Genomic DNA, 16,514 nt, shown 5'->3' with positions numbered 1-16,514 from the left:
TTCCAAAAATTTGGTGTGTACGGAGTCACATTTTGCATTTCGACGGGAAACGAATAATATTCAGCTTCCGAAGCCACACCAAATACTTCTATAACGTATTTTCTCTTTGTTCACGAAGGACAATGCCCTCTCCGCCGACGAACAACAAAACTTTCCGAAGGGATGTTGGTATCGCGGATGTTTTCACCCAAATGAATCGTCCGACGTCCGCATAAACCAAGGTCGGAACGAGCCGATTCGGCTGTCCATCCGTTCCGTAATGTATATCCACCCGATCGCCGAATTGCGATTTTTTTCTGATTCGAAGAGACAAAGTCCGAATGTTCCGCAAACACGTATTTTCGCTTCACAAATTCACGCTTCGACACCGAATTACAAATTCTCACTCGTACACAAATTATCATACGAAAATCTTCACCAAAAACTAAGAACAGCTTCGTTGAAATCACTATACTAATCATTTTTCGTTGCGTAGTGCCACAAACTTTTTTCCTTCACCATCGTCCGAATTTATTTGTACGAGATAACGACAAAAAAACGCAGAGCAAAAATTTTCTGCTGTCATCCGCGCCTCCAGTGGAATTCTGGATGGAATATATGTAGAAATCCTTGAAGAAATCTCTGAAAGAATACCTGCAGAGGATCTCTGGAGAAATTCCTGAAGGAAACCTCGAAAACAGTACTTGGACCATCACTGGAGGAACCTTTAACGATATCCTAGGTCAAATTCCCGAAGAAATGTCTGGCGGAATCCCTAGATGAATTCTTAAAGGAATCTCTAGAGAGATTACAGATGGAATCACTGCAGCAAGCTATGGAAAAAATCCTGGAGGAATTGCTCATACTCATATGGTTTACAAAACTAGAAACAAATCTTTTGATTCCTAAAACCCCCCTGGGCCACCACCAGAAGAAAATCCTAACTACGCCAATGATTTTACGACTCTGTGTCGAACATTAATGTAACATTGAGACAATGCATTCTGAAGAAAAACTGAAAAGTTAATATTTTTGAATCGAAAGAGACATCGAATGTAAAAAATCGATTCAGTCGATTTTGTGGGGGTTCAACATCGATTCAAAAAATCGATTAATCGAAACATAAACATCGATGTTGCGAACATCGATTTAAAATTGCCCAACGCTACAACGTAGTTCATGGACAGCGCCTTAGCTTGCATGAGACACAAAAACTTGATAGTCGGCCAACTGACCATCCATGGCGCTCGCATCGATTTTGTTCGAGTTTGACGTTTGCCCACTACCGCCACCTAGTTGATGGTTAGCGGTTCTTTTAGCATTGCGCGAATACGTTTTTGTGATTATGATTTGAATCCAAAAATGTTCGAAGTGTTACGTCTGTGTTTTATGTATTATGAGCACCCTGGATTTTCCCTTGAGTCATTTTTCAAGACAAAATAATAATACGGATGTTTGAATGACGTTTGCTCTTCTTCTGAACAAAGGTCGTTTTTTTTCATTTGTTCTGATAGAAAATGATAGGGCTTTCATCTCAAAACACGCTCATCAGAGATTATCCCTTCTTCGATTCATAGACTGTTCCTTCGAGTGTTGTTGAATATTCAATCGCTGAAAACGCCCTTAAAACATATAATACCTTTGAAAGGAGTCATCGAGGTTGAGGTAATCTGCTAAAGATCATTATCGGCATAAAAGATGTAGGTTAGCTGTAACACGTGCGATACGGAAAATGTAAGGTATGATCACAGATAACAGATATCCAAGTCCAGTTCCGAAACTGTGTAAGAAATTTAACGGCCATTTGAAATCGGCAACACAAGTGGCAACATCGTGGCGCAGCAATCGGTTAATTTCCCATACTAATTTAATTCACCACTTGAAATGTTTCAATTCACCACTGACTGTGGCAATATGGTGTTTGATGGCGTTAGTGTTTTCATCGTGTATTGGTTTGCAACCTCACTCAAGTAAAGATTCAAATCCTTACACAACTTTCTGAATGAAATTTGTTCTAGCCTGAATGTCTGTTCTCTGTGGTATGATTGCTTTAAAAGAAACTCACAGCACAATTTTTATATGTATTTTTTGTTAATCGATTGATTATAGCCAAACTTTACTGAATTAACATTTGGAATCGTTTATGTTGAAAGAAGGGAGAATCTCTGATGGAGATTCATACTATAACGCCCATAGACACTACTAGAACAGTTTGACACCAAAGAACAAAACATCAATATTAAATATACCAGTTAATTTGACTGGTACTTCTGATGATAAATTCTACAGGTCAACTTGAAAGAACAGCCTATGATTGAAAGGTGAAGGTGAAGACACTAGGTCAATGCCTATTTGGTCTACTGATCACCATTCAGCTTAACCCTCCTAAGATGTTACGCTAGACAACTAATAGACCTATAGACATTTTCCCATACTTCCTACCTCATCGTTTATACCCCGTGGATGACGCTATTATTGCCATAAAACCTCTGTACAGAGGGCAAATGAGACCATTTAACCAACTAGCAGGCAGCTCTTCCTCTCCCCATATCTTCAATATATGTACACGGTGTCCTTCTCAGTAGCGTTGTTTTTCTTCAGTCCTCCAATGGCTGTCTTGTTCTCGTCTTGCGATGGAGTTTTCACAGCCTATCCGTCGTCGTCGCTCTTCCATTTCCATCTTACAACAATACCTCGAGGTGCTCTAGGTTCCACCCGTGCACATATATCCAAATAGTTGACTCTCTCATTGCCCTGAAGTTTTCGTGCATTGTATTAGGACATCGGTGAACTGAATGTATGTATGGTGAGATGATACATTCTTCACTTAATTATCATACTTCGCAATGAATATTACAAAAGCCAAAGTTCTGCCCAAAATAATAAGAATTTGTGAACGAAAAGTAATGTTTAGTTAACCCTATTGGGCTCATGATGACCCAGACAGGTTACGCTGAGCGTACGCAGCGTTGTGTGCTTCAGCTAATTCCCAAAAAAGGTTAAATATCAGATCACATACACTTTTCGGGGAAACGGTACATTCGGGGAAACATTTTTCGGCGAAATGGTACATTCGGGGAAAAAACTTTCGGGGAAACTTCATTCGGGGAACTGGTTTTCGGGGAAATGCCGTACAATCAATATTTCACCTTACGCCTGCCATCCACGCACCAATGTGTGAACCCCTTTGCCAACCATATCCCACCAACACTCCGACAACCGCATGAATTTGTGCAGATGCAGAGGTATACTCGATCTGCTGTGGATACAAACGATCGCTATCATCACATCCACGCCCTTCCCCACATTTACCTGCAACCTGACGTGACAGGCGCCATTGTAGCCTAAAAATAGAAGATCACCAACGCTCACACATTGAAGATGCCTGCTCTGGAGCGGACCTGGTGTGATGGTTTTCATTCCTTCAAGCATGTTTCATTAATTTCTGCGGACAATTTTTTTAGGAATTTCTCGGACAACTCCCTTCAAACTTCTTTCTCATTTTTTTTAGAAATTTCTTCGGAAATTTCTTCAAAAATTGCATCATAAACTCTGTTGGAATTCGGTTCAGCTAGCTTTGGTGTAATTTTAGGATACTTTTTCAGAATTTTCTTCAGAAATTTGTTCGCCTTTAGTTTTGGAAATGCTCAGGCTAGACGTGTGCGCTGAAGCACATTGCACCGGCATCGGTGTATATAATAAATTAAGGCATCGGCAGTGGCGACGCCGACGTCACGCCGTACACCCTACCCAGCAGCGGCGGTGGCGGCGTAATCGGCGTGATTTTTTTTATTATTATTTTCGTGAATTGCTAACGCTAGTCCTTTAAAAACGTCATTACAGAAGAATTTATTTTCTGTACCCTAAGAACAAATTTTGCCTTTTTTGTGCGTAAGGAAATCATGGGTCTCGAACTATCCTCACAAGAATTTTACTATGAATTTTTGAGAGATTCCTTGAAGACTTTCTGTAGGAAATTTATTAAAGATTCCTCAAGGTAGAAATTCACAAAGTCGCATGCATGTTCTATGGATATTTATAAAACGCATTATAGACAAGTGCTGTTTACCCAAGGTTTCCAAATTTCAGCGCCCTGTATACTGGTACGCCCCCAAAGAAATTACTTCAATTTTGAACCTTACGCACATTATTTGGATTATTTGTCTTAATCAGGACGATATTCTTTAGTTATTAGGTAAAATATGAATCCAAGGACTAGCAAGTGTATGTACCGGAAAATTTCTAGCATATGGTGCTGCTATCGTTCGACAGCTCAAAATTAATGATTGTAAAATAGAGTCTATCTCCAGGAGTAGCTTAGAGATTCATTCTGAAATTTCTCCAATATATTCTCAAAGAATTCTGGAATTAGTGCAGGAACCCATTTCATGATTTCAGCAAGAACATCTCCAAAGATACCTCTGGGAATACCTTTGCTGTTTTCTTCAGTTTTTATTTAAGATCTTTTCAGGGATTTCTCTAAAAAAATTTCCAGAAATTTTTCAGCATATTTCTCCCGACGTTTCTCCAATTTTCAGCCAACCATTCCTTAAAAAAAATCTATTCCAGAATTCTTCAGAAGCCACATCGAAGATTACTCCAGTTATTTTTTCAGTGATTCCCCAAAAGATTCTTGAAGGAAATTCTCAAGAGGATTCTCCGAGTATTCATCCCGAAATTTCTCAAGCGATTCCTGCAGAAATTCAGGAATGCTTTCGGAAATTTTTGCAGCAGATTTGAGAGGTTCCTTTCTGGAATTCCTCCAGAGATTCTCTCAAATATTACTTCAGAAATTCCTGTAGAAAGTTCTCACGAGACTCGTCCTAGATGTTCCCCAAACATTCCACCAAGGATTGCACCACAAACTTCTCTTGGGATTCACTGAGCCCTTCAGGAGTACCTTCAGAGATTCTTTCAGTATTTTTTTTTTCAGACATCAATTCCGAATTTATTTCTTGTCGATTCTTCAGGACTATCTCAAGAAATTCTCCAGGGAATAACTGCAGAGCATTCTCCACATTTTCAGGCATACCTTTAGAGATTCTTTCGATAAGTTTAATTTCTTTAGAAGCATAGTTTTATAATTCCTTCAATTCTTCCAGATTTCTTTCAGCAGGTCTTCCTGCTCCAGAACGTCCTCCACGAATCCCTTCAGCAATTTATATATAGATTTAAGAGATTCTAAATTTTAATACCTTTGTCTACAGTATCAGCATGGATTTCTGCAAAAAATATTTCAAAAATACCTCCAGAAATTTTATTGAGGTTTACTTCAGAAATGCTCAAGGAAATTCCTCAAGTGTGTCCTTTAGAAATCTCTTCATGTTTTTTAACCCTCTAATTTGGACCCCAGGCAACTTTGGAGTAATGGCAAACAAGTTGGGTATAACATATTGACTTTATTTTTTCAATACCTTCAAACTAGACTAGACCTAGTTCTATTATTTAAGCAAAAATAAAGTTGATTTCATGGCATACTTTGATTTTTATTCCATGTCAAAGTTGAACCGGGCGATTTTGTATACCTGGGGTCCATTTGGACCCCAAATTGGATTCTCTATATCTTTTGATTCTGATGTTTTAGAATATTCATGTCTTCGGCAAATTTGTTCGGTAAGCCATGCGCCATCTGGCGGTGAATTGGTTAGTTCGAAATTTCCTCACTAGATGGCGCTATTTGGCATAAACAATTTAGTAATCATATTCATATCATATTGTTTATCGACCGTATTCTATTATTAACTTGATGATTTTGTGGCTATATCGGTCTCTTTCTACTCATAGTATAAGGGAGTAGAGATCAAAGTGGATAATGAAATGATAGATATGACAGAATTCGCTAGGTAGCGAACAAGTGTGAAAATTTATAGAAGGTGAAATTAGGCAAGTAGGCAAATTTAGTAATATAATGTCTTCAAACGAAATTATCGGATGATCTATAGCTTGTAGAAGCGTCACGTCTTCGTGAAAGTTGCTCAGTAAGTCGAGCGCTTACAGATAATGGACCGATTGATTCGAAATTCCACCACTTGGTGGTGCTAGTGAGCATGTAAATTTTGTATCTCATATATCACTGGATCCTTATTACTTATATTATTATTCTATATTCACTTAGGCCGTTACAAATATTTATTTCACTTTTTGTCTCACCACTCTGGGACTGGTCGAGGGAGGGGATAAAGACAGTCCTGAAAATGTCATTTCGGCATATCCAAATTCAACCGCCTACAGCTCGTTTTAGAAGCTGAACCTGAGAATATGGTATATGACGAACTTGTGCGGCAAAACCAGTTCTGTAAGAAAGTCACGAAAAACCCGCTCTTTTTTGAATATTTAAGGTTAATGTCACGGACTACCTTCGAAAAATGCCAATTGATATTCACCATGAATATCATTTGCATTTTTCGAAGGTAGTCCGTGACATTTACCTTAGATATTCAAAAAATACCGTTTTTTCCATGACTTTCTTGCAGAACTGGTTTTGCCGCACAAGTTCTTCATATACCATATTCTCAGGTTCAGCTCCTAAAATGAGCTGTAGGCGTTTGAATTTAGACATGATGAAATGACTTTTTCAACACTGGATAAAGATAATAAAGCATTTATTCTGAAAAATATTAAAACTCATCGGATTTGTTAAAGGATTTTTAGCAAGAACCGAAAATTTCATAAATATTTTTATCTGTCTCCTCAAAATACAAAATTCAGCCAAAAAATTTTGAAGGGGGGGGGAGACAAAAAGTCAAAATTAAATTTGTATCAGCCTTATATATATTCACTTATATTATTATTCTATAGAAAGAAGACGCCTTCGAGAAAGTTGTTGTGTTTGTCAATTACTTCCAGATCATGAGCCGTTTGATTTGAAACTCCACACATAGGTGGCGCTAGTGAGCATGCAAATTTTACATCTCATATGTCTCAAGATCCTGATCACATAGAAAGATGGTGTGTTCGGCAAAGTTGTTTCATAGGTCAAGAACTTACAGATGATGCAAAATTTGATTCGGAAATCCACACATAGGTGGCGCCACTGAGTATGTAAATTTTTAACTTCAAATATCCCAGGGTCCTAATAACTCTCTTACCGTCTCTACTATCTTCAGCAAAGATGTTTGGTAAGTAACGAATCAACAGATCGGATCGTTTAATTCGAACCTCTGTCACTAGATGACGCTAGTGAGCATACACATTTTGAATCATTTCTACATCAGAATTCAGGTTATTTAGTAAAATTGAAGGTTCTGCAAATAAGTTTTCAGAACTTATAAATGATGAGTCGTTTTACTCTGAATTTTGCTCATAGGTGGCGTCAGTGGGCATGCAATTTGTATATCTCATAGCACAATAGCCTGCAACCTGCAAGTCATAATCCCAGTGCACAATTTCTGCACAGACAAACAGACGTAACAGCTTGAACGATTTTCATGGAAATCCATCGCCCAGTTCACACTATCATCACCTGGTGGAAAAGTTGCACGAATCACTGTGTTGTGCCATATCGTCAACAGAAGGCACTAGTGTGAAACGCCAAACGCATAGAAAAACGATGCGCGCGCCTCTAGTCGTGAAATCCACAACTATAAAAAATTTAAATGATCGTTAAAAGCGTGGTCGATGGAAATTTCGCAAGTGTTACGTCTGTTTGTCTGTGATTTCTGCGTGCACTCAGAAAAAACACCACTCAGTGCACCTGCACACACACAGTGTTCACAGGGAGCTGTTCAAATATTTTGATGAACCAAACGCATACCAGGGGATCCCAAAAAAAGCTGAGAGACATCACATCTTGTGATATCAGAGACAAACAGACACAACAATAACACAATTTCTCACCCATATATCTCAGGGTTTTAATTACTTGGAGTGTTTTTGTGGCCGGCAATACTGTTAAGCTGGTCGAGGACTAACAGTTAAACTCGTTCCACTAATGTTGATGGGCCGTTTGATTCGAAATTTCACTAATAGGTGGCGCTAAAGTCACTATTTTTTTTTTTAATCTCAGGACGCTGGTTACTTGGGAAGATGGTCGGCAAAACTGTTCGGTTAGTTAAGAGCTTACAGTTTGATGATGCAAAATTTCATATCTAGGCGGTGCTAGTTACAAATTTAGTTACAAATAGGTTACAAATAGGTTGCAGATGATTAGACTTTCTAAAAATGTATTCAACAAGCTGTAACTTTTTTCTCTTCAGACAAATTTGAGTCAAGTCAAATGGTAAACAAAGACCAATTTATTAGTCATCCATTTTCAAAATTTCATTAAATTTGGTTAACTTTACTGCAGTGAAATTATAAGAATTTTACTAGAAACACTTCCACTTCACGTAGAGTTAACCAATCAAGCCTAAATTTGTTCCAATTATACCTAACTAGTTGGGGATCTTGCAGTCAAAATTTGGTGCACTCAATAAGAAGTTATAGCTTGTTTAAAATTTTCTGGCTAATAATTAAAATTTCAATGTTTTTGTAAATTTGCTACTGGCGCCATTTAATGACAGAAACTCGAACCAAATAATAATTCACCTTGATCTTTTCAACAGCTTTGCCGTACAATATTTCTAAACAATCAGGATCCTGAGATCCTACGAAAAAATCAAAATTACTCGTGACGTAAATTTACTGCACAGAACGTAAATAAATTAATGACGTAAATTTACAGGTCTTTTGACTTAATTATACGTCATTCTTGTAAAATTGAGTTCATGGTGACGTAAACAATTTGGGAATCGTGAGTCATTACGTTTCATATGACGAAATATCCAGTTTAATGTGACTGAAAATTACGTCACTTGGGCGTTCAAATTTACGTCATATGTGTCGCTTTTATATGTGCATCCAAAGTAACGCAAATTTAAATGAATTTTTCTAAGTGTGTAGCTACGCCTAGTGGTAGAATTTCCAATCCACTACGACTTCAGCGCTGCTCTCTCTCTCTCTCTTGCTCAAACAGTATGTCACACTATCGAGTATGTTTGACGATGCTATCCGCACGGCCACAAGTTTGCCATGTAAGTAGAACAAACATATACCCACACATAAATTGTACTCATTGTCACTATGTTGTACAGCGTGAGCCACGACGCAAAAAGTAACTTCTCGCGTTTAGTATCATACAGGCGTATCTACAATGATCGATTTCTCTTCGTCGATTTTCTCTTCGGATTATTCCGGAAAATACGACCAATATTCGGATGATCTCTCGGTATATTCCGGTAAAGGACGACTAGGACTAGCATCTAAAACCACAAAAACAACCAAAAATGATTTGCAGGCCAAGTTTTTTGCCAAAGAGAAAATCGATGAAGAGAAATCGATCATTGTAGATACGCCCGTATGATACTGAGCGCGAGACTTGTTCAACACAATGGGTAAACCTGAAGGTTATGGCAAGGAATCCTGATGAGATATTTAATTTGCATGCTCGGTACCGCCACCTATATGTGGAGTTCCGAATTATAAGGTCGATTAACTGTAAGTCGTTGATCTACCCAACAACTTTGCCGAAGACTCCATGTTTCTTTGAGCAGAATCCTGAAATATATGACATATACAATTTGCATGCTGACCCATGCCATCTACGTATGGCGAATTTCCAAATTTAACGGCCCATGGTCAGTAAGTACTTGGCCTACGTAACAACTTTTCCGAGACTCCATCTATCTAAGTGATCAGAATCCCGCGATATTTGAGATATATGAAATATGCGTGCTCATTAAAGCCACCTATACGTGGAGTTCCAAACCAAATGCTACATCACCTGTACCCAACAACTATGCCGGAGATATCATCTTTCTAGGTGCATAAGATCCTGATATGTATATGAAATATAAAATTTGCACGATAAGTTGCGCCATATATGTGTGAAATTTTCAAACAAACGGTCCATCATTAGTAAACACTTGACCCTATAAGCTACTTTGCCAAAGATACCAATTTTCTATGTGGTCGGGATCTTGATATAAATGTGATCATATACTTAATACTTACATGCTCACTATCGCAAACTATGTGTGAAGTTCCGAATCAAACGGACCAGAATTTGTCAGTCCTTGAGCAACTCAACAACTTTGCCGAAGATACCATCATTCTAGGTGGTCAGGATCCAGAGATATATTAATATAAAATTTGCACGCTCAGTAGCGCCATTTATGTGTGAAATTTTCAAACAAACGGTATATCATTAGTAAACACTTTACCTAATAAACAACTTTGCTGAAGACACCAAAATTCTATGTGATCAGGAACTTGATACATATGTGCTCAAATACTGAACGCTTACATGCTCACTTGCGCCACCTATATATGAAATTCCGAATTAAACGGTCCAGCATCTGTAAGCCCGTGACCAACCCAACAACTTTACTGAAGACACCGCTATTCTAATAAATCAGGATCATGCGATACAAAAGAACGAATTTGGGGTTCAAATGGACCCCAGGTTTCCGAAATGGACCATCATTTAAGGTTTCCTGTAGAGGGTTAAAGAGACTCCTTCAGGAAATTTTCCATGAGTTTCTCCTAAAACTATTCCAAAGATTTTTGTTCTCATAAAATTCATCCGTGAATTTCACCGAAGCCATCTCAAGGAGTTCCTCCAGGTATTCACAGATGTAACTGCAGAAATTCCTCCAATTCAAACATTAATTCCGAGAATTTTATTCAGGAATCTTTTCGGGAAATTTGTAATTTTTTTTTTCATGGAATCTCTAGAGGTATCTCCAGAATTTTCATTAGAAATTTTATAAGGGAATCCTTGAAAAATTTCTCCAGTATATTTTAATGTCGTAGTATCGTGACTTAATGCCGCATTTGTTGGAACATTTTGTTTGTAATAATGTTGATTGTTTAATTAGGATCGCCCTGAAAACCCGGAGGTAGAACTTTGGAAGTGCTTGTAGCCTAGGAAAAAACTAGAGTGTAAATAGTTTGTTTATACAATGTTGTTTGTTGTGCACCGACATACATGCTGCGAAATCGTTCAATCTATATCCAAAGAATCTCGAGAAACATTCTAGAAATCTCCCCAGTAACCCCTGACAATATTTTGTAGATGATTCCTGGGAAGCCCTGGAAGAATTTCCGAAAGAATCGCTGAAAGATTTTTGTTGAAACTCTTTATGAATTTCTGGAAAAAAAACATGAAAGAATTGCCAATGAAATCCCTTGTTGACATTCTTAAAATAATCCTCAAACTATTAAAGAAGTCTCTGGAAATATTTCTGGAGGATTTCGTGAAGAAGTTTCAGAAAGGATTACGGAAGGAACTTCTGTGTAATTTCTGTAGAAATCTTTGAAGATATTCTTTAAAAAATCTCTGGAGGAATATCTGAAAGAACCATAGGGAAATTCCCGTATAAATTTTAGAAGATGTTGCTGAAAAATTTTCTTCGGCAAACCCTTTGACAACTCTTTAAGAGTTTCATAGGCAGTTTGTTTCTTCTGCAAATTTCTTTGAAAACTCCTTCGCCAATGCCATTTTTTCAGCAATTTATTACTGATTTTTTAGGCAATTTCTTTAGAAAATTGTCTGGCAATTCCTTTCAACATTGATTATATTTTTTAATATATTTCGGCATTTGCTTCAGAAATTGGCATTGAGTAAGGGCCTTTGGGTTTTTTTTAACAATTCCCTTAGAACTTTCATCAACAATTGTTTTGGGAATGGATTTGTGAATTCATCGTAATTGATCTGACCTTATCTTTCGGTGATTCATTACATTCGGAATTTCCCCAGCTTTATGAATTGTTTCGATATTACTTTTAAGATTTCAAATTCTTTGGGCATTATCACGGCATTTTGTTTTATACTTTCACCAGCAATTCCTTCGACAAATAAATAAAGTGTTACTCTTTGAATCGATCCGGAAATTCCTCCAAGGTTTCTTACCATAATTTCTTTGAGTATTTCGTCCTCAATTTCGTTGAAAATAATTTCCAAAGTTTCTTTCAGCAAATGCTGTTTTTTCAGAGACCAGTTTTTTAGATGATTTTTTAACGAAAATAAAAGTTTTTGATAACAATTTTAAGTAACATGATATGTACACATAACGGCTAACAAAAATTAACATTTATCCATTTTTTTTATTTCGTACGATTTTCATTTGTTACGGGTCACTGCAGTACTTCAAAATATTTTAAAAATTGCCTTTTATGCTTTTATTTTGATGGCTTTACAACTGTATGTTCAATGATACTAAACGTTTTCTTTTACGGCTGTTCTAAACTTGGTTGTGTTGTCGAGATTCGATAGAAGAACCGAGCAACTCAGTTTTTATAAAGAGCATCCTGAGTAATTTCAACTACATACTTGTCGATACACTGTTTGAATAAGAAAATGAACTTTAAGCTCTGACGGAATAACCTATGATCAGACAGTGGGCAAAAGAGCTGTACACATACTAGTATATAAAAAAATCTTTGGGAACTTCTTCAGCATTGCTGTTTCAGATTCCTGCTGCAGTTTGTGCGGAAATTGTTTTGGAAATTGCATAAGCAATTTCATCGATAATTTTTCCGGGAATTTCATCGGCAAATTCTTTGGGATTTTCTCTGGCAAATTCTTTGGGATTTTCTTAGTAATTTAGTTGAAAATTCCTATGAGGATCGATGCAGAAATTTATTAGTGATTTTCATCGGCAATTTCATAAGCAATTCCCACAGTAACGCATTAGGGACTTCTTCAGTAATTTCCATCTGCAATTCCTTTGGAAACTTCTTAATAAATTTCTTAGGATTTTTTATATCTCTGTGTGGAACTCTCTTGGCAATTTGTTATAGATTTGATTAGGCAATTCCTTCGAAAATTCCTTCGGTAATTTTATTAGCAACAGTTTTGGAAATTAATTCGTTAATCGGGATTAAAATTCTTGTGCAATTGCTTTGGAAATTTCTCAAGCAAAAGTGTTTACATTTTTAAATTAGTTGGGTAATTCCTTTGAGTAGGGATCCATAAAACAAATCCGAAAGAAATTCCAAAGCAATGGCTAGATTTCAAATGCTAAAGGAATTGCTTACAAGACTGAATAGAAAGCTTTTCAAAGAACTTGCCTGAGAATTGTCAAAAAAAAATACCGAAGAAATTTTCCCCAAACAATAACAAAACCTGTACTCGTAAGAATTTCCGAAACAGGACGAAATTTTCAAAGGAATTGCCGAAGAAAGTCTCAAAAATGCTGAAAGAATTGCCTAAAGAAATTTTAGAGTAATTGTCGAAGAGATTTTCTAAGAAATTCCCGGATATGTTCCCAAATAATCGTCAAAGTTCAAAAAATAAAATTTCGAAGGGGTTGCATAGGAGATAAACGACACTCAGGTCAAACTAAAAACTCCTAAGAACGCTAAGTTAGCCAACTTCGAACAAAGCGGTTTTATTTCCACTTTCTCTACCGGACGAGACGAATCTTCGTTGATTCCACTTCACTTCTGATTGTATCGTTCCATGTTCTGCCGGGTACCATGCCGCAGTATTACCGGCCGCGTTTGTGGACATCTTTAAGAAACTCTTTTTGGAATTCTTGGGAATATTACTGAAGAAATTTCTTCAGAAACGCTTGGAGGAGTTCAATCGCTGGAGCAACTTTCGAATGAAATATTGGAGGAATTTGTAAAGAAGTTCTTGAAGTAATTCCTAGATGAATCGTAAAAGATATCCAAGAAAGAGTTCTTGGAAAACAAATGCTTCGGAAAAGTTTTGAATAAAACCTTGGTAGAATTCCAAAAGCGATCCCAGGAAATGTTCCAAAAGTAATCCTCGATTGAATCCTTGGAGAGGTTATTAAATAATTTAAACAAGGAATGCTTTATCCGATTGATGAAGTTTTTGCAGGAGTTTGTAACAAGATCCTGGAAGAAATTCTGAAAAAAAAAACTTGGAGAATTTTCAAGAGATTTTTTTAAGAAATACTCAATAAATCCTTGGAAAAATACTCTTAGGAATTCGAGAAGCGATTCCTGACAAATTTCCGATTGATATTCTCTATGGCATTTTTCCGTTGCATTAATCCCATAAAGAATGCTTCTAGGCATTCTTAAAAATTTCCGGAAGAAAGCGGAAAACAGTCTTAGGAGGAATACTTGGAGCTTTGGAGAAATTTTTGAAGAAGTTATTTGATTTTTTTTAGATAGGGTATCTGCTCTTTACTATTCAAGCATAGAGTAAGGTGGGGCAAAAGTTCGACCCTAGTTGGAAATTCAACCTATTTCAAAAAATCGCAGCAGATAAAAATAAATAAATACCGTGTGGTGATTTTACCATCCATGAGCTAAAATTTTGCTGAACAAAGTTACGCCAAATGTCTTTTCAATTTTGAGTTACAACACTTTTTGTATGTGTGTGTTTTATTCGAACTCTTGCCCCACCACTGGGGCAAAAGTTTGAATCTAGTGTTTGTGGAATTTCGCTAACCGTAGCACACTATTTTGACACTTTGGTAATAGGAATACCTGAAACCACTTAACATTTGATGTTAGAACTGGAATACACTTTCAAATTCGATCTGGATTTTACCCAAATCAGGGTTAAATTTACTACACAAAAATTAGTAGTTTTCCGCCGAATTCAGATGAAACAACATTTTTTTTCAACTTTAATCGAATTTTCTCACTAATTCCATTACTCTTAGAGATAATATGTACATTTTGCAGAATTTTAGGTTTATACCTAAAGTTGCCATATGACTCGAACTTTTGCCCCACAATTCGAACTTTTGCCCCACTATGTGTAAAATATGATTTCCAAATCTTTTTTGCAAAAAGTTATACATGCTAAAGCATCTTCAAAATATACCTAGTTACGCCCCGAAATAAAATATCGAATTCGATTTCATTACAATTCCATTCCATGCGTTGGAAGGACCATCGTATGTTACAATTTTTTGATCAAAAATCAACATTTTGTCATAACTTTTCGAAATATTGATCAATTTTCATAATTTTTGGAGTGAAAGACTCTTTTTCAAAAAGGGTTCGAACAACCTTGACACCCAAAAGAAATAATTTGAATTGAGCTCAAAAACTTCAAAAGAAACTCTTGCCCCACTCGAACTTTTGCCCCACTTTACTCTATACGGTCCCATTTTCATCCTACAAAGGGCTTTTTATTCTGTTTCTTATTTTTGTATTTTTGTTAGTGATCCCGAATGATAACACAAATTACGAAATCAATCGGTGCCGGCACGGAAACGTTACCAGGAATACTCAGAGAAATTATCTAAACTTTTTTTCGATGAATTTTTGAAGGAATCATTAATAAACCCTGGAGAAATTATTGACTGAGATGCTCGATGAAAAGTTAGAATGATTTTTCGAAAGGCTTCTCGAAAGAATTTTGAGAAATCATAACAAAAATCGCAATAGAACTTTTTGAAAGGATTTATAGCAAAAATGTCTGAATGAATTCTTGGGGAAACTCGTAGAGTAGATGGATATTTAAAAAAAAATTAGATGAATTCCTGAAGGATTTTTCGAAAGAATTCCTCCTACAGATTTTCTTAGAGAACCTTCTGTAGGAATCCTTGGAGAAATTCTTGAATTATTGCCCAATAGATTCTTTTGAAATTTCTTGGAGTAGTTCTAGGATGAATCACTTCGTAAAACCTTAGAAAAGTCCTTCAAGAATCCTTGTAAAGTTTTTTGAAAGAAATCTTTGCAGAAATTCTTAAAGGAAGCCTTGGAGAAATTTCTGAAGGAATCCTTGGAAAAATATTTTAAGAAATCGTCAAAAGTATGCCAAGATGAGAGATGAATGCTTGAGGAAATACCAAGACAAATCTTTGGAGAAATCTCTGAAAGAGTTATGTGAAGGAATAATTGAGAAATTCTAGAGGAATCTTTGAAGAAATACTGGAATTCCGCGGAAAAATCATTAGAGGTATATATGAAGGATCTCCTGAAAGAAATTATGAAGAAATGTTTAAAGAAATTCTAGATGGTTTACTCTTCCTCTAACGGAATTCCGATGTAATTTCTTGGAAGAATATCTGATTCCAAAGGAATAATAGAAGTTTTTTTGTATTAATTCTCTCTGGAATTTCTTAAGAAAATCACTTCTAGATGAATCCTCAGAGATATTATTGATCCTGAACAAATATTTCGATAAATACTTGGTGAAGCCCTTGCAAGAATCTTTTGAAGTACACTGAAGTACTTTTGAAAACATCCTCGGAGACAACACAGTAAGAATTCCTGAAGGAGTGTTTAGAGCAGGGGTTCTCAAACTTTTTTAGCTTGCGACCCACTTTGGATTGTAATAGAATTTGGCGACCCACCAGCACGTTACAAGAGCCAATTTTTTAAATTGGAACTCATTATATCACTTTTATGACAAGTTTTCAATAACTTGATGTTAATAATTTATTATTTACAGTGCATTGTCCGCATGATTGTCCGTTTTTTATATCAAAATATGATCCAGTTTCAAGTAGTCTTAAGAATTTAAAACAAGTTTGCATTTTGTTTTATGCAAATTAAATCATGCTGGTTTCATGCAACACAACAGAATTCCACAGATTTTGAATATCATATCTCACATTTAT

General features: G+C 36.4%; 1 protein-coding gene across 4 annotated transcripts in view; it reads left to right on the top strand.

Annotated features, from left to right (window-relative positions):
• LOC109423294 (rap guanine nucleotide exchange factor 4) overlaps positions 1 to 16,514 on the top strand; it is a 957,479-nt gene that overhangs the window by 805,128 nt on the left and 135,837 nt on the right. The gene's annotated exons all lie outside the window — the stretch shown is intronic.

The sequence above is a fragment of the Aedes albopictus genome, chromosome 2, assembly GCF_035046485.1.
Source record: "Aedes albopictus strain Foshan chromosome 2, AalbF5, whole genome shotgun sequence".
In the NCBI taxonomy this organism is placed as follows: domain Eukaryota; kingdom Metazoa; phylum Arthropoda; class Insecta; order Diptera; family Culicidae; genus Aedes; species Aedes albopictus.
The sequence above is the reverse complement of the archived record's forward strand: the minus strand, read 5'-3'. Positions and strand labels throughout refer to the sequence as shown.